Source organism: Pygocentrus nattereri, chromosome 25 (assembly GCF_015220715.1).
Source record: "Pygocentrus nattereri isolate fPygNat1 chromosome 25, fPygNat1.pri, whole genome shotgun sequence".
NCBI lineage: Eukaryota > Metazoa > Chordata > Actinopteri > Characiformes > Serrasalmidae > Pygocentrus > Pygocentrus nattereri.
In genome coordinates this window covers 2,190,004-2,209,993 of record NC_051235.1, presented here as the reverse complement: position 1 = coordinate 2,209,993, position 19,990 = coordinate 2,190,004, and the positions used below count along the sequence as shown (strand labels likewise).

At 43.3% G+C, this 19,990-nt stretch overlaps 1 pseudogene; it reads right to left on the bottom strand.

Moving 5' to 3' along the window:
• Positions 1–342: 342 nt before the first annotated feature.
• On the bottom strand, positions 343–1,752 carry LOC119262419 (annotated as a pseudogene).
• Positions 1,753–19,990: the final 18,238 nt, after the last annotated feature.

The following is a 19,990-nucleotide window of genomic DNA, read 5'->3' as shown; positions in this document are numbered from 1 at the left end:
CAGACGCTACAAAGGCTGAACTTGGTCTGAACTTTAGTTTTTATCGGTTAAAACAAAAACCAGAACAGTCAAAATAACAGTAATACATGTTTGTCGGGACAATTCCACCCAAACATGCTAATACCCCGCTTTGATGATGTCCGATCTCCATGGCAACCTCCACACACACACACACACACACACACTTTGCTTTTCTTTAATCACTCTTTTTTCCTTCTCTCAGTTCTCTCTGCCGGCTCTCTCTCTTTCTCTCTCTGGGTCTCTATCTATGCCTCTCCCTCACTCTCTCCATCTCTGTATCTCTCTCTCTCTCTCTCTCTCTCTCTCCCTTCTCTCTCTCTCTCTCTCTCTCTCTCTCTCCCTTCTCTCTCTCTCTCTCTCTCTCTCTCTCTCTCTGTATCTCTCTCTATCTCTCTCTTCTCTCTCTCTCTCTCTCTCTCTCTCTCTCTCTCTGTATCTCTATCTCTCTCTCTTCTCTCTCTCCCTTCTCTCTCTCTGTATCTCTCTATCTCTCTCCCTCACTCTCTCCATCTCTGTATCTCTCTCTCTCTCTCTCTCTCTCTCTCTGTCTCTCTCTCTCTCCCTTCTCTCTGTCTCTCTCTCTGTCTCTCTCTCTCTCTCCCTTCTCTCTCTCTGTATCTCTCTCTATCTCTCTCCTCTCTCTCTCTTCTCTTGCTCTCTTCATCTCTCTCTCTGTCTACGTATTTGTCTCTAAGTCTCTCTATATCTACTTATGTCCCTCTTTCACTGTAGAGTGAATGGAGGCAGTGGAGGGTGAATAAAGCCTCCATTAGTGGGTCTCTGTGACAGGGGGTCTGAGTGCAGGTGCCGAACACAGGGCTGAAAAATGGCCTTCTGAGGGAGCAGTGTATTGGTGTGTGTGTTGCCTTGAGTCCTCCTCTGTGTGTGTCCAGTCATGGGCAGTGCAAACAGTCAGCATATACAGCCAAGAGTGAAAGAGGAAGAAGATGAACGAGTTAAAAGACCATCTGTTTACCTCAGAAAAATACTGTCACATTCTGTTTGTCTAGGTGTCGACCTATCAGAGTCAAGGCCGAGGCTTTGTAGTAAAGTCAGTGCCAAGGCAGACACTTTGTTGAAGCTGAGTCAGAGTCAGGACTGAGACCATGTAGTAGTTGTGTCCGACTCAAGGCCAAGATTTTGTCAAAGTGGATTCTGAGTTAAGGTAGAGAATAACTAGTAGTGGAGTCTAAGACATAGAATTAGTAGTAGTCAACTCAAGTTACTAGTAGTAGAATTGCTAGTGGTGGAGTCCAATCAAAACCAAGAGTTTGTAGTAGTTGAGTCTGAGTCAAGACCAAGTCTTCGTAGATGTTGAGTCAGTCTGAAGGTTGAGATTTCATAGTTTCTCATTAGACTGAATGAATAACCGACTCTAAATGTAAATATTGTGATATATACTCCCTACAGTAAACCTCACAACAGCAGCTAAAAGTGAAAAGTGTTTGTGGGCGGAGCCTGAATTGATCAATTCAATATGAGTCTAACACCACAGGGTATCTGAGAGTGTTTGATCAAAACTTTCTACTGGAAATCTAATCAAAACGAAATAACTGTACTAATTAGAGCTATAATTATGCGTAAACATGCTCTACTGACAAATAACGAGGCCTGGAATTGAATAAATACATGAAATTTAGGCAGTTTTTGTGCGTTTGTTTATATCTCTGTCTCTCAGATTGACCATCTACCTCCTTTTTGAATTTGGGTTGCCATGGTGCCTGGACCCATGGCGATGGCAGAGGAGTCATTCCCTGCTTTCCAATCTCAGTGTTTTGCCGGAGCTTGGATACAGCATCTTTGTGAGTGTGTGCTGGCCACGCCACCCGAGCTCATCTCCATAATTGCATCTTCAAAAAAGACATGCACCTGGCAACCCGGCGCAGTTTCATCAGGAGAGTGAGATGTGAGGTGTAACAGCCTTTCTGGAAATGAGAGCTGATTTAAAGTGACAGTTTAGAGGAAAAAAACTCATTTGCACATTTATGTCCTATAGCATCTTTCCACAGCACATTTAGAAACAAGAACCGACCCAAATGGGAACCAACAGAACTTACACTTCTTGTTTTGTTTCATCTTCCAGCAAGGAACCCATAGGGAACTTATAGTCCTGTTGTTTTTAAACTGTGCAAGTAATGCTGTGGCTGGACGTAATAGGTTATACGGTCGACTGTCCAATCAGGATTGTTTTCTCTGTTGTTTCTAAGTAGATACAGCTGAGCTGCTCTCCCATTGCTCAGGACTTCAGGAGCTGCACAGAAGGTCTTACACAATAGATTAACTACCAACATTCACTACATTTCCTATCTGTCTGTCTGACTATCTATCTCTCTATCTGTCTATCTATCTAGCTATCTATCTGTCTGTCTGTCTATCTATCTATCTATCTATCTATCTATCTATCTATCTATCTATCTATCTATCTATCTATCTATCTATCTATCTGCCTGCCTGTCTGTCTATCTATCTATCTATCTATCTATCTATCTATCTATCTGTCTATCTATCTATCTATCTATCTATCTATCTGCCTGCCTGTCTGTCTGTCTATCTATCTATCTATGTATCTGTCTGTCTGTCTATCTGTCTATCTATCTAGTACCACTAGGTTCCGATCTTGAACCACAGATCTGTAATCTTTACACTTAATCAGCGATGATTAACTGTGTTGCCATAGTAACAGACAGTAAACACTTATTTATGTTAACTGGTTCTATTCATCTGCTAATTCGTTAGCTACATTAGCCTCGTAGCTCCAGTGCAGACACTGAACATGTCGTGGCTGATCAGCTACATCCATCCATCATCCATCCATCATCGTTGACCGCTATTCCAGACAGGGTCGCGGTAGCAGTTGGGAGAGCAGAGAATCCCAGATGACCCTGTCCCCCGCAACTTCCTCCAGCTCATTCCCGCGGGACCCCAAGCCGCTCCCAGGCCAACTTGGAGACATAATCCCTCCAGCGGGTCCTAGGGCGACCCCAGGGTCTTGTCCCGGTAGGCCGTGCCTGGAACACCCCCACCGGGAGGCATCCAGGGGGCATCCGGATCAGATGCCTGAACCACCTCAGCTGGCTCCTCTCAATGCGGAGGAGTAGCGGCTCTACTCTGAGCTCCTCCCGGATGACCGAGCTCCTCACTCTATCGCAGAGCGTGTAGCCGCCACCCGACGAAGAGGCTCATTTCCGCCGCTTGTATTCGCGATCTCGTTCATTCGGTCAAATGAGTTCATGAATAAAAACGAACGGTTTCGTTAATGAAGTGCAAAGACGATGCGCTGCATGAAGTCCAGAGGAATGAAGTGGGGGCAGGGAAAGAAGAGTGACCTGATCCACTGAGGTGACGACCCAAGCTGAACTTTATCCCACCGCTCTATTGATCTCTACACAGTCGGCTACTGCCGTCATAGAAATCGATTGCGCTGCTCTGTCAGAAATGAGGGGTGCTACAAAATTAATTACGCAGAGTCTGGATCACGTCTGACTAATTACGGCATGACAGCTGTTCTCAGTATTAGTCCAGGGCAGCCGAGCCACCTTGCATTATGGGCTTTTCCCTGCAATAATAAACTTCATTAAAGTCGGTAATTAAGAAGCCCTTCAGAGCTGAATCTGGCAAAAAGAGCCAAGCACTGCTGTGGATGCACACCTCCACTCAGTGGCATGTGTGTTTGTGCATTTAAATGTGTGTGTGTGTGTGTGTGTGTGTGGAGGTTGCCATGGTGTGTGTGTGTGTGCTGGGGTTAGTGTGTTTATACACATTATCATTAAAGACTCAGAGAATCTGGAGAAATCTCTGTCTGTGAGGGACGAGGCTGAACACCAGTATCTGCTGGCCGTGATCTTTGGGCCCTCAGGCAGCACTGCATTAAAAACAGACATGATTCTGTAGTGGAAATCACTGCATGGGCTCAGAAACACTTCTGAAAACCACTGACTGTGAACACAGTTCATCACTGCATCCACAAACGCTCTTAAACTCTAAAACACAAAGAAGAACCCAAATATAAACAGGACCCAGAAACGCTGCCACCTTCTCTGGGCCTGAGCTCATTTAAAATGGACACAGGGGAAGAGGAAAAGTGTCCGGTGGTCTGACGGATCAACATCTGAAATTCTTTAGGAAATCATGGACACTGTGTCCTCCGGGCTGAAGACCACTCAGCTTGTTATCAGTGCTCAGTTCTAAAGCCAGTATTCATGATGGTTTAGGGGGCATTAGTGCTCATGGCCTGGGTGACGTGCTCATCTGTGAAGGCTCCATTAAAGCTGAATGATATAAACATGTTTTATCAACATCTGCTGCCGTCCAGACGACGTCTTTTTCAGGGAAGGCCTTGATTATTTCAGCAAGACGATGTTAAACCACATTCTGCATGTATTACAGCAGCACTGCTCTGTATTAAAAGAGTCCGGGAGCTAAACTGACCTGCCTGCAGTCCAGACCGGTCACCACTGAGAACATTTGATGACAAATGAGACCCTGAACTGCTGAGCAGCTGAAATCCTGAATCAAACAAGAACGGAAAGCATTTCAGTTTCAGAGCTACAGCAGCGTCTCCTCAGTTCCCGAACGCTTACAGAGCTGTTAAAGACGAGGTGATGGACTCCGCGGGGAACCCGTCCCGACTATTCTCAGATATGTTTTTTGCATCAAGTTCAAAACGGGCAAATATTAAAAAAAAAAAACAATAAAATTTAATTGTACCTTTTTTTTTTACGCTCTGCACTCTGCATTTGTGTGTGTGTTTGTATGTGTGTGTGTGTGTGTGTGTGTGTTTATATGTGTGTGTGTGTGTGTGTGTGTGTGTGCGCTCTTCATTTCTCCACTGAAGTATGACGACCATTTCAGAAGAGAGATTTCAGGAAATTGAGTGGCACCTGAGCTGACGCCCTGACAGGAGCTTTGATCCATGTGTGTTTTAGTGTGTGTGTGTTGGGGATTGGGAGTGGGGGGGGTGTATTGGTATGGGGGTGTCTGGGCTTGATTTGATTTGATGGGGGGGTGCGAGGGGATGCCATCCTCCACCAGTCAAAAAAAAATCCCCTTGTAAAATGCCCAGCCCAGTTTCTATCACATCTCTATTATCGATGTTTTCATTCCTCCATCCGTGACATTCAGACACTGTGGATTCATCCTGTAAAATAAACAAGCTCTGATCAGACAGACCACCTACAGGAGAGGGTCTTTGCTATCTTCCCACTAACTTGGGCTAGTTTGAAAATGCAGTGAATCTTTGGGCTGGAGGTTTTCATTGGGTCTGGCAACCCTGCCCACTATAGGAAACTGAAAAACAGAGCAAGACCTGTGGATAAAGAGAGGTAAGATGACCAGTGTTAACCAGTGAGAGACGTTTAGACTCCATAAAGCTGGTTAAATTGATCTTATAATCTCCAGGGATTATTGCCCACTGCATCTGCACAAGGAGAATTGCTGCAGTGCTGCTAACATTCCAGCAATTACTGCAGACAGTTTTAATAACATTAATAAAATTCTGATTAAATAACTAAAAGGGGAGAGTCGCCAGTAATTGATCCACAGTAGGGAGCAGTACTGAGCAGCTCATGGAGAGGATTGGTGGAACTATGAACCTGCCTTTAGAAGTCGCAGGAAAAGCGGGTGGTGATAAAAGCGAGTAATTAACTGAATTATTTATTTTAATATCCTCGCCCTTTGCACCGCATTGAGGTTCTGCTAATAATGAATGGACAGTGGTTGTAGCAAATGAGGCCCACTTGTGGAAGTTGTGATTGGACCTCACTGAATTATTTCTAACTTGTAGCTCTACTTGTGAGGAAAGTGCAAAGTTCAAAACCATCCAGAGCAGATATTTTAGGATTTACGGTGGCAACCTCGACTGTTAGAACTAGGCCTCCAGTCCGGGCCTGAATGTGGAAAAAAAGGACCACCAAAGAAAGAAGCTTGTAACAGCCCATTATCGTATGTATGTGAGCTTGTGTGTATCAGTCTTACAGTGACAGTCTCAGTAAAGAGCTCTGCCACCACTGTTTCACATTCCTAACAACCACCCGGAACACTGCTTAGACCACGGCAGTTGGATACGTCACTGCCAGACTTCCCGAAGTGGCTTTTCTCTCAAGAAATTTGTCCCATCTACTGTAATCAAAGCATGACTGGTTGATTCCTCTGTCCCTTCCTAATTATGTTGGTAGTTAAGCTAATGTGGAAGGCCTTCATTCCCGCTCCTGAAGTCCTGACCAGTGAGGGAACTCGCTTCGTTCTTTCCTTCAAAGAAACAGGAAAACGTCAGAAACGCAGACTAAATTCTGTACACAACGTAAATCGAATAGTAGTGGACCTGATTTTCTATGTACTTTATTATGCGCATGGGACAAAATAACACTTTTTAAAAATCTTATTAAAAAGGTCGTGAGGTGCATTTTAATTTCTGCATATATATTTGCGTTTTAAATATATTGAGCGTTGTCAAAACTTTAAATCACCTGTTTCAGTTGTTAAACTGTGTCGGTCTGGTTGCTCCATCTGACTGACTAACAGGCATCTACTTAGACACCCGTAGAAACCTTTGTCCTTCAGCTTGAGTTTATACTTACAGTTTATTCCAGTAAATAAACATTACTATAATAATTCCTCATGTTCATGGTTCTCCTGAGGTCAGACCACCAGACACGGTGAACAGAACCGTTCTAGCCAAACATCACATTTTTACTAAATCTGTGACCATGAAGATCACTGGGCATCTTCTTTTTGAGGTAATACACGGGCCCCTCTTTTGTAAAAGCATGCCAAAATAAAAGTCCTTTGTTTTCGTTGCGCTGCCTGACATTTGACGATTTGAGGTAAGAACTTTCAGACCGAAGGTTTTCAGGGAGTTGCGCACTTTTAAAGTTGGCATATTTTGCCATATGGTTTTAATTTTAGAGTTTCAAACATGAAATTATGCCAAACTATTATTTTTTAGAATTTTGTATAACTAAATTATCTTTTTCAATAGTTTACTTCATCAGTATATGTGGTTGTATGGAGTAAAATTAGGGTCTTTACTGGTGACGAGAAAAAAAATATATCGCAAATATAAGATCAGCATTTTGCATTTTACGTTCCTATTTTGTTTCTGCGATACTTTCCCTCTTTTGCGTTTCTTTCTTCTGTTTGCGCGTCGCACTGCTTTTCTTTGCGTCTCGCATTTTACGTTCATCATTTTTTCGCGCTTCTCTCTTTTCTTTGCTCCGGTTTTACCCTCTGTGTGGGGGCGGGGAAAGAGGCGTGGCCAAGAGCGAAAGGCGTTTGGTTTACTGGTATCATGGCAGCCGGTCGCCCAGCTGGACCACAGCTATATACACTCTATAGACTGATGGTAATAATCGACTGTTATAGACATTTTTATCTCATTCGGCTGGATTTGTTTTCACTGACTAAACTGTGCCGTGTGATCAGGGCTGTGAGAAGAGCAGGCCAGCTAGCTAACATGGTAACCATGGATACCAGTTCCACTATACCTCCACATGCACGGCCTAAATTATGGGTCCTAAATTAAAAGTCTTCATTTAACATTTCTTGAAGATGTAAAAGCAGCTGCCGCCAGCCCCGCCCACTGCTCAGACTAACGAGGTTAGCTCGTAATTAACCTACTGGAGTTCATTAGTTTACTTTACCGTTTACCAAGATAACATGTTTAAAGAAACACGGGTTGGGATCCAGCGGTGGACGCCGTGGGAACCATTTGGCCATATAGAGACGCAAAGAAAAGCACTGTGACGCGCAAACAAAAGAAACGCAGAAGAGGGAAAGTATCGCAGAAACAAAACAGGAACGTAAAATGCAAAACGCTAATCTTATATTTGCGATATTTTTTTTTCTCGTCACCATTAAAGACCCTAATTTGACTCCTTATGGTTGCACGGTCGCCATCTCTAACATTTTTAGATATTTTGAGGAGAAACAAATGAAAACGATTTTATGTGGCTGCACTAAAAATGTTTCACACGAAAAAAATCTATTTATTAAAATATTTTTGGGGGGGGGGGAATAATGGACTTGGATACACAAAATGCACAGCACGTCAACGACCCAACTGTATATAGATAGAGAGATAATAACACGGCGTTATCGAAGTGCACTGCAAAGTGACAATAACTCTTCTAACTTCTCCGGGTGGAAGACTGTAGCCATGACTCAGCACAGGGCAGTGAGAGAGCATGAAGCACTACTGCAGTGCAGAAGCAAAGTTGCTGACTTTTATTGTTTTCCTGCCAATAACTGTGTGATTCATTTGCCATGTTGTTTGGCTTTGTTGTCTTGGCTTCCACCTTTAATCCTTGACCGAGCAGAAATTCGCTTTAATTGAGATTGTTAATCAGCAGGTGCCAAGACTCGGTGTACCGGCTAGAAAATTAGCACTAAGTACTTCTGGAGCAGGACCTCTGAAACGGTCACTCAGTCCTCTCAGAAAGTGCTGGACTGACAGACTCTGCCGTGCTCATCATGGACAAATACAAAAACATGCAGCTTAACACTGAATGACTTTGACCTGTTAGTGTCATTATTGGTGTTATTACACAATTAGTTACATAGTAATTACACTTACATTTGCTTTACATCCCATTTTGACAATAACTTCACATCAAATCCAGATCATAACACAAGCTTAGTCTAGTGTCTGCACTGTCCAGTATGTGTTTGCTGTAAAAGTGACTTTTATGGGTTAAAGCAATGGCTGACCAATCCAAAACAAGCCAGCGTAGGCAACCTGTGGCTATTTTAGGCATTACGATGCTCACACAGCTCACACAGCTGCTGACAGTCACGAATTGGTAGATGAAGCTGGCTTTTTGCCAGAAAATATTTGCAGCTATAACAGCTTCAGCTCTTCTTCATCCCGCACCATGATCCCCCCTCCACCAAACTTTACACTCGGCATGATGCAGCCAGACAAGTACCGTCTCCTGGCAACCGCCAAACCCAGACTCGTCCATCGGATTCCCAGACAGAGAAGTGTGATTGGTCACTCCAGAGAACACGTCTCCACTGCTCTAGAGTCCAGTGGCGGCGCTTTACTCCACTGCACTCCACGCTTTGCATTGCGCTTGGTGATGTAAGGCTTGGATGCAGCTGCTCGGCCATGGAAACCCATTCCATGAAGCTCTCTACGCTGTTCTTGAGCTGATCTGAAGGCCTCATGAAGTTTGGAGGTCTGTAGTAATTGACTCTGCAGAAAGTCAGTGACCTCTGCGCACTATTCTATATAATGTCCAGTGTGTGATATTTAGGAGGATATATTATCAGAAATGGAATATAATAACAAAACCAAGTGGTCATTGGTGCCTAATCACCTCTAACCCTTCGTCCTCTTCCAACAGAAGCTGCCACCGCCATGTTTCTACAGTAGCCCAGAACGGACAAACCAAACCCTCACAAAGCTCTAGAGGTGCCCTTCGCAGTTTTACGCCGAAGCAGCAGCCTGTATTTGGTGGTGCTGTAGGAAGACGTAGAAAGAAGAAGACTCAGTGGCTGATATGAGAAATTCCAAGAACCCAGATTTCTACAAATTATTTAGCAAGAAAAACACGAAGAGTCAAAACAAAACCAGGACAGACGACTGCAGAAAACCGGCAAGAGTGCCGCATTAAAACAGAGGGTTCTTCAAGAAAATGGTTATATACAGAACCATGAGCACTCAAGTAACACTTTGCATAATGAAAGGGTTCTTTGCATCGTTAAAGGTTCTTCAGATTGATGGAGAATGTACTGTAGATGGCTCCATTTACATCCTTTCTAAAAAGGGGTCTGTTTGGCACCACAAAGAGATCCACTATCGTTACAAGCCAAAGAATCCTTTGGTACTATACAGAACCCTTTTTGCTAAGAGTACACACTCTCAAAAAAGATGGTGCTACAAGGGTTCTTTAGTAAAGAAAATGCTCCTATATAGAACCACAAGAACTCAAAGAAACCTTGGCACTTTAAAACCATACTTTGCATCATAAAAGGGTTCTTCAAATTGATCAAAAATGCGTATGGATGTGCCACAGATGGTTCTACATAGAACCTTCTGAAAAGGGTTCTATATAGCACCCAAAAGGGTTCTTCTGCCAATACAAGCTTGACACCATGACAATAGAAGAACTCTTTTGGGTGCTACAATCTCAAAAGAGTTAAGAGTTCTTTAGTTAAAATGGTTCTATATAGAACCATAAACACTCAAAGAACTTTTTGCAGTATAGAAGCATACTATGTATGTATGGGTTCTTCAGATTGATGCAGAATGTGTTGTAGGTAGTTTTTGAAAAGCGTATATATATATATATATATAGAACCATCTACAGCACATTCTCCATCAATCTGAAGGCAAAGAACCCTTTAATCATGCAAAGAACCCTCTTTTTTAAGAGTGTAGATATTTAACAATTTATGTAGTTGCTGAATTATTTATAGTATATATTCGGAATATTTCTTGGTAAAGAGTAACTCTCCACAGACACTGAGTACTTTAAAGTAAATACTGAGTATTTCTTAACCCACTGCCGAATCATGGGCCGCTGGCAGGGCCAAAGTTTTATTACACACTCCTATAACTTAAGAAAAGCTCCAATAATTTGCACTGAAGTCCCCGTAGTTACTGAATAATACGCCTTACTATTTAATAAGCCTGGAATATTAAGAAGTAAAGAGTTACAGAATAAATTACATTAGATACTGAATAATCTGTTGCAGATGAAAATAACTATAATTACTGAATAATTTGCCTTAAGAAAAGTAACGAAATAATAAGCGTGGGGTTGAAGGGTTGTATGGTTAATTGAAGCCGCTCTCTTTGGTGTCTGTTTCACAAAGAAAATGTGCAAAACAAGCCTAAACACAATGAGCAGCCGGAGGAGGAATCAATGTGTCCATTGTGCACACAGAGCTGCTGTAAAATACATGAGGCTGCTCAGGTAGGACTCTCAAGTGACAGTCGAGCAGCGTTACGCCTCGGCGAGTTCAGGGCTCTGTGTGTGGATGATGAAAGCATGAACAATGTGTGGTTTTGGAGGCATTTAGTCTGCTTTCCACAAGCAGCAACACTCTTCCTCCCAATAAACTGCAGCTTTTACTGGAGGAAGTGAAAGAAAAGCTGATGTTTTTGGTGCCGAGGTTCGGGGAGGGCGCAGCAGCGTTGACATGCTCTGTGTGTGTGTGTAATGAGTGCGGGGGAAGGAGGGTCTAAAGAGGGGATGCAATGCTTGAAAAAGGAAACAAAGAGGGAATGTGGGGGGGGGGGGGGTCAGAGAGACTGAGTGGGCAAGAGAGACAGAGTGGGAGAGACAAACAGAGAAGATAGAGGACAGAGATGGTTCTACGTGCTGATTTGAGCCAGTGGCCATCTGCCTTATTGATCCCAGAGCAGCGTTACTCACTGAATCAATGCAGCCCACAGGAAAAGGACACAATTAGGCCAAAACCCACCAGCATCATAATGTAGGCAACTCATCCTCCACACACATTCACAAACAAACAAACAAACCACGCGCACAAACATCCCTGACGGTGAACTCAAAGAACATGAAATCTTCAGTTCAGGTGATTTCAGGTGCCCTAATGTTCCTCTTCTAGAGATACACATCCTCATAGGAATAGTTACTGGATAAGTTACATATTAGATCATTACTGATATCTCTGTCTGGACTCTTCAACTCTCTGGGGTTGATGAATGTGCTGGCACGTCAAATTAGATGTTTTTCTGTTAACATCAAACCCTTCCTGAATCCGTAGAGCCGCCCTTTCCATCCCATCTCATCCCGAGATCCTACGAGACTCACATCCAGAGTTATGAGCCTATGAAGAGGGGCTGAGATACACGTCATCTGCCTCTCACCGTGTGGAGTTCCTGGATTCATGTGTCCGTCTACATTCTGTGTGAAACTGACCGACGGACACTCAGGAAATCACTAGGGACTGACCGTCACGCCGGAAACCCTCCATTCTTCATTCAGTCCACATCGGAGACTCGTGTGAAACGGCGTCAGAGAGTTTACAGCTGCTGAAGCTGCTGCAGCGGGTTTGGAAAGTAGTGATGAGGAGAATGTTTATCTACAATTTTATTCCCACATCACGCTAGCTTTAGGATCCTAAAATTTTGGTAAACACATTTCAAGCACCAAAACGTCTCATCTTCATGAGGACAAGCGATATTAACAATCTCTAAAACTGGATTTCATTTTTCCAGCTTTTGGTACCAATTATCTCTTTACACGGTGCTCCAGGTCAAAAAGTCCTCATTATAGAGAGAGCTGAGCTGGTTCTGAACATGTGGATATATAATATGAGGGCATAATATCAAATACAGGTGCTTTTGAAGGCAAAATTAAGAATATGTGCAAAAATCAAGAAAATACCCTGCTGAACCCACAGGGTTAAAATGGTCTTACTAAGAGCAATCAGCAGAATCAATGGATGTACTTCATCAGTAGGGCATAGAGGTCAGGATCAGCAGAATTTGGGTATCTGGGACTGGGGATCAATAGGATTCAGGTTATCAGGAAACCTGGTTTGGACATCTTCAGGGTTTGTGGGATGAGGTTTTAGGGGTTCATCAGGATTTCGTGGATCAGGGTTTAGGTATCATATTTGGGAGAATCAACAGAATTTTGAGTATGAGCAATTTTGGGGGTCAGCAGGGTTTGCAAATCAACAGAACCTGGGGAATAAGCAAGGCTGGGAATCAGCAGGATGTGGGGATCAGGGTCTAGGTGTAACATTGAATTTAGCAGGGTCTGGGGGATAGGTAGTGTTTGGAGATTAAGGTTAAGCAAATTTAGGCTTAAACAGGAATTTAGAGATAAGTAAGTTTGAGGATCAGGATTTGAGGGATCATAAGAATGTGGGGATCCTGGTCTGGAAGATAAGTAAGGTTGGGTTAGGTTTTGGGATCAAGTGTTCAGGGATCAAGGTTTTGGGGAATAAGCAAACCTGGGGATCAGGGCATAGGGGGGTCAGCAGGGTGTGGGGATCAAGATCTTGTGATAAGTAAGGTTGGGCTAAGCAGGGTTCTGGGGATGTTCAGGGATCGAGGTCTGGGGATAAACAAATTTAGGGGTCAGTAGGGTTTCAGGAACAAGTAAGGTTGGTAGTCAGCAGGATTTGGGATTTTTGGGGTTTTGACTATCAAGGTTTTGGAGAATCAGCAAATGTTTGGGGGGATAAACAAGGTTTGAGGGTTCAGGGGAGTTTTAAACTGGCTGATTTCTGAAACACTTCAAAATCCAAAATCTTGTGTTCTGTTGGGCTTTATAACTTGAGAGTTTCAGAAGGATTAATTTAAGCGCATTTAGAATGGACTTTGGAGATGTTTGGACATAACCAGTTTATTCTCCATGGTGACAAGTGACTCCTGGAGTGTGTGTGTGTTTAATGAGAAGCACTTCCTCCTGATCTCCAGGTGCCTTTCCTGCTGAGCTGTAGTGCAGCTGCTGACACAGTCTAACGGATTCAGCTCATTACGGTTCGGTCTGAGCTCTCGTCCGCTACACTACTGACCTCATCACGCGCTGTACTGAACTTCTGTGTCAACCTCCTGTCTATAGACGCCAACTACAGGGGAGCACCGGGTCACTCAGGTCTTTCATGCTAGGTTGCCAGATTCAGTTTTTCCTGACAAATATCGTTAATCTGAAAGGTGTGGTGCAGGTTGAATCCATCATCTCATCCATCATGCCTTAAAACAATGGATCAACCATACAGTTCCGATTCCCAGTTTTTCCCAGCCAGGCATTCACAGTCCACAGTCCTGCTATTGTGCTACTTTCCTATTCTTCTGGTAAATATCTTGGCTGACCATTTTCAAAGACCAATTCCTGAAGTCTTCTGTATGTTTTTCATGGGAAGTAACAATTTATAACATGTCTAAAAATACTACCAATGTTTTCACCACTTTTGCTTGACATGAAAGGATACACTCCCATCCACTTCGTTAGTGGACCAAAGGACATTGCATGGCTAATGCTGTGTTCGACTTAACTTGGAAGTGGGAAGAACTCAGAAATTTTTGACCTCCATGCTTTAAGCCACAAAACAGTAAAAAACTAAAATTTACATTCTTAGCAAAAAGGGTTCTATATAGTACCAAAAAAGGGTTCTTTGGATTGACCCTTTTCAAAAAGAGTCATCTACAGTACATTCTCCATCAATTTGAAGATGCAAAGAACCCTTTAATCAAGCAAAGAGTTCTTTGAGGGTTTATGGTTCATACGGAACCATTTTCTTTACTAAAGAACACTTGATGAACCCTTGTTTTAAAGAGTGTACTAAAGCACGTTTTGCTGGTACCAGTGAACACTCAAAGAACCATTTGCATGCTTAATGGTTCTTTGCATGGTGAAATGGTTCTTCAGATTGTGTTTTTTATGGTTCTGTATGGCACCAGGGTTCTTCTGTTGTTGTAACAGCAGAGCCCTTTTTGGTGCTATATAGATCCCTTTAAAAAAGGTGCTATATAGAACCATCTACAGCACATTCTACATCAATCTGAAGAACCCTTTCACTATGCAAACACTTTAATCATGCAAAGGTTTCTTTGAGTGCTCATGGTTCTACACAGAAACACTTTTTAAACTTGGAGTTGAGTCCACTTTCCCAACTTTCTGAGTAGGAACTCACAATTGAGCAAACGTTTTCTTTGGAATCAGGAAATTCCAAGCCAAGAGCTTTAGCCGAAGGCAGCATATGGAGACGATCATGAGCTGGAGGTCAGGGAACCGGCCCTGTGTCCGGAAGGTTGCTGGTTCGATCTCCAGCGCCAACAGTCCATGACTGAGGTGTCCTTGAGCAAGACACCTGACCCCCAACTGCTCCACGGGAGCTGTGGATAGGGCTGCCCACCGCTCCGGGCAAGTGTGCTCACTGCCCCCTAGTGTGTATGTGCTGTTTCACTTCATGGATGGGTGAATTGCGGAGGTAGCAGCCATCCGGAATCTGGAACTTTGTCGGCTACGTTAGTCTTGCAGCTCCAATGTGAAACTAATGAGGCAAACTTCAGGCCCCAAACATGTCTTGGCTGACTGACTAAATTTAGGTTGGGGGTGTCGGGTGTTGGGTGTTGGGGGGGGGGGGCATCCATTGGCTGTGTGGCCACATTTAGCCGGGACAAACGCCATCCCTCCATTCTCAGAGGAAAAGCAGCCGAGCTTATTTTCCCCTCCACGCAGCTGAGAATAAAGCCCACTTTGATCCGTTCTGAATTGTTTCGCAGCAATAAAAGGCTCTTGGCTCGTACACAAACATACGCACACTCAGATACACATACACCTTCCTTCCCGTTTCCTTCCGTCTTTAAAAGTGGCAGAATGGCAGGAACCCTGGCTTTTGTTTACTCGTTTAGCTCCGTCCCTCCCTTTTGCACCAGCCAGCTCCAGGCCCGGCCAGATGCTCCAAGCAATTCATAATGAGCTGAAATGTGCCATCTCAGCTTCGGCGAGTGGTGACTTATGGTCAGCAGGACAATCTGTACTACTATCATGATCATCATCTTCCCAACCAGAATGCTTGTTTAATTACTACATATTTTGATCTAAAGGCTTGTGAATAAATGCTTAAACAAATAAATAGTGAAGCTGGTGGTTCATTGCTGAGGCAAACTTTTTAAACGTACCAAGAACTGTACTTTTTCTCAGCATTAGATTCTGGATTGGTATGGGCCCTGTATCATGCCTTATGTGTCCAATCATAGTTTTGATGGCCTCACTATAACTCTAAACTGGAAAATATAGTAAATAAAGCAAATAAAGCAAAAACCCATTAGGTTGTGTTGTGTCCAAACCTGATTAGTACAATTTCTACAGAAGTTTCCTCATTTTTAGGCTTATTAGTGCTTGGAATGCTGATTTTCCTAAGACGTTGCACAGCTTAGATTCTCTCTAGGAATTCATAAAACTTGAAACGCTGGATCTGTATACATTATATGTGATCAATACATGAAGACAGACAGCTTACACAAACACTAAATCACTTTATCGTCCGCTTTCATTCAAAAACAAGCACAAATATCAATGTTTTCTTGAGGACCTGTGAACACTAATATTTCGCAACACAATGCTGCCACCTGGTGGCTGAATGGAAAAGTTACACCTGTTTGAAGTTTACGCACCCTGAAAAAGTTATTGAATGCTAAAATCGTGAAAATCCTTAAATTGGTTATTTGTTTTTTGTGGGTATTATAAGGCATAATCAATAAATAATTTTGTTTTAGACTTTATTTTTCCACCAGTCTCACAATCATATAAGCACCTTTACATTAAACACCCTGAAAAGGTTTTAGAATGCTAGAAATGGTGAAAATCCTTAATAATTATATTGATATATGTTTTTTGGTGGGTACTATAAAGGCATATTTTTGTTTTCCACCTTATTTTTCCATCAAAAGTCTTACAATCACATAACCACACATCACAATTCGAAACTGCCATCTTATGTATCATGTATGTCGCCCATTTGAAGTTTAGGTATAATGCTACCGAGAGAAAGTTGGGGGGAAATTGTTATGGGGAGGGTGTAATCCCACTTTCAAACAGCAGGTGTCATGAGACACAGAAGTTCAAACTCGCTGCATAATTTTGTTTTTGAACTAATAAAACATTGCAATGTCTGATCTTGAAAGAGAGTATTAATTAACCTGGGCTCTGTTACTATGACAACAGATTGGAAAGATAAAAAAGCATACCATTTTACCGCCCATAAACAATTCTGTTTGCTTTACAGGGCGTGGATAGGAAGGAACTCTGATGGTTTAGCCACATAGAATCTTAGAACATCACACCTCTGAATTATTACAGCCCTACCGAAGCTGAACGATGCTGTAGATGGGAAACAAAGGAAAGAAATGGTTGTTTAAATGAGTGGGGAAACATAACGAGCACAGATGCTTCCTAACAGGTGTGTTGCAATCAACATCCTGCACTCTGGTAGGTATGAAATGCTGAGAAGAGCCAGTTGACCTTCGTTTTGGATCAAGAGGAAATGATAAAAGTGACTTTGCAGGTGAGGTCATGGATCACAGCAGCTTCAGTCACAAGGGCTCCTCAGCTGACCAGTGCTGGTCAGTAGGAATAGCGCCTAGAGTGACCTCCGCATTTAAATCTGTGGGAAAAACGTCAGTAAACAGGGCTGGAATGTCAGTCACTGAGATGCCCGTGCATTAGTGTGAGGTGTAAAGAGAAGCAGAAGAGCAGGCATTCCTCAGGGAACTGGTGCATGATATTGTGGTGTTCACCACCGGTCGTGCTGTCGTGGGAACACAGGAGGTTTGACCGTGCAAAGTGGCCATGCAAAGGGGCTCTTGGGAGGTGCCACGTTCCTGGACATTTATTGGGATTTAAGGTGATTACTAGTCAAGTCAAAGTTTATTCATAAAGCGCTTTTTACAGCAGGTGTTGTCACAAAGCAGCTTCACGGAAAAATCCAGGTCCGAGCCTCCATAAGCATCACCAGTGGCAACAGTGGCAAGGAAAAACTCCCTAAGAGCAAGAGGAAGAAACCTTGAGAGGAACTAAGACTCAAAAGGGGAACCCATCCTCCTCTGGGCCACACCAGATAGGAAACAGTGGTAACATAGAATATTAGAATACAAAACGGGGAAAAACAGGCGGAGCAATGGTTAATTAGATAGTCCGAGTTGATGCAGCAGCAGCAGGAGGGTCAGTCCATGCAGGTGAAGTTGCACAGTTTTGTACAGTGAGAAGCTCAATGGTGGTCAACACTGAAAAGCAGCAGCCTCAGCATTGATCCTTGGGGGACACCATATTGATAGCCTTTTCAAACCTTAACAGATTTCTAAGACGGAGAGCATCACAAACTTAATGCCTGTTTGTGACGGAGTTCCTTCTATTTTTGTCCTGAGGGTCTCACACTAGATGACAGGTCAAAGAGAGAGAGAGTAAGACACAACGAATTTGTGCTACGAACAAGAACTCAAACTCAGAGATCTCCTCAGATCACAAACAAAACAAAACGTACTGGACCTGTTCGTCCTTTTACGCACAGCAAAAGTGCAAAAAGTGGGTCAAGCAGTGCTGATGCAGTGAAGCCTGGAGGAACATTTCACTACAAACTGGCAGCTGAGCTGAAACTGTAAAGACAGCGACTTGATCTGGATCAAATATTGGCTCCTGTGTTTTACACACAGCTCCTTTGTCTCCGCTCTGCAGTTCATGCACGTCTTTGCATGTTTCTCCGCTCTTCTACTCTCTGATTGGCTGTTTGAATCACTCAGTGAGCTCGTCTCTGACCGTTTCACACTGCAGGAAACGTCGCAAATATCAAGCATGACTGATATCTGAGGGTCTCTGATCACTCCAGAGTTCCATCAGAGGGCTAAAGATTCATTCGTTCCTCCTGTCACACTACAGATCATCCGCACCGTCAGTCGCTTCTGATCAAACTCCCGACCTGGAAAATCACTTCAGATTGTGAAAATTTGTCAAATCTGGCTTAAAATCAGGCATCGTGGAGTGTACGTCCACCCTAAGACGTGCTTAGGTGTTATATGTGCATCGTTGTAGTTTTGTGGCTATTGGTGACCTTCCTTGGTGTTCTCCCTTGCTGCCTGATAAATAAAAGAGCATTTGCCTACATGCACAATGTTATGCTCTGGTTCTCCTTTGCCTAGATACTACAGTACTGCTGCCTTCACCAGGTCATGGTGCTTTATCATCCAGCTGTTGTTGGCCACAGCTCTGGAGAGTTTTGAGTAAAAACTGGCATTAAGCCTCAGCTCACCTTCCTCTCAGTTCTTCTTGCTCTCACACATATGCTACAATATGATCAGAAGATTTCTCGTGATGGCTGAAAACCACAACTGACCTTCAACCCTTCAGAAAGCATTAATTACGTGGATGCTGCTGTGATGGATCTGAAACAGACTCACAGTGGAAAGCCGTGCTGTGTTCGGACAGGTCAAAGTTTTATATTGGTTATGGAAATATTGGACATTATGCAAAGACAATGACAATCTAGATTGTTACCAGTATAAAGTTAAAAATCCAGGTATTCTGTATGAGTTAGAACAGCACGGCTATGTAACCAGATAATATGGGTGCTGGACTGTAGTTCAGACCTGCCTCCCATTGAAAACATGAAAACGTGGAAAATATGATAACAAATGCATGTTGTACTACAGCTTTCAGAACTGGATCAACAGGGGTCTTTAGTTTTCATATAATAATGGGTGTTTTTCTAAACTAATGCTTTTTTCTCGACCCAGGACCGCTTGCTCTTCGAGATTGGTTCATTTGGTCAAGTGTGAGAGCTGTCTTGAAGGTCCAGGTCTTGGAGCGTCGAGACCCTCGCTGATCTTGCCAGCTAGAAACAGCAGGGACAAAACAGGGGCAATCAGACATGGACCAATTAGTGGTCAAAACACCGGCGCCTGAAAGCAGATGAACAGGTACGTAAGTCGAGTCCTTTTAAAGACAGGCGTAGGTCCATGATTGGTCAGGAGTAATGACTGAATGACGTAGCATTAGAGGCTTCCTGGCAGAACTTTCACTAAAACTTCTTTTGCTGTTTTTTGCCACTTAAGAGTTTGTTTCCAAGGAAAATAATAAAAATGACCACGATGCAAACCTGCACACCAGCCACAGTTTGCTTGGAATTCTTGTGTGTGATAGCAAACCAGGATAATGAATGTGGACTCGAGTATCCTGCACAAGTGTGAAAACACCCAGAGCGGAAAGTGTGTAAGATAAAACATGCATTTATTAGCATTTCAAAACATTTAATAGTTAACAAACGTTACATTTTCACTCAGATTCCTCTACGACTGGGTTTGAGCCGAAGCTGGAACTCGGCCTAATGCAGCACTCAGCCGAGCAGGGGGCTCCAGAAACAGAGCTGTAATGTGATTAAGATGGGCTGAGGTGTGTGTGTGTGTGTGTGTGTGTGTGTGTGTGTGTGTGTGTGTGTGTGTGCTTCCTCTGCTCCAGTGTGGGAGGAGTGTGGGCACACACACTTGCCTCTG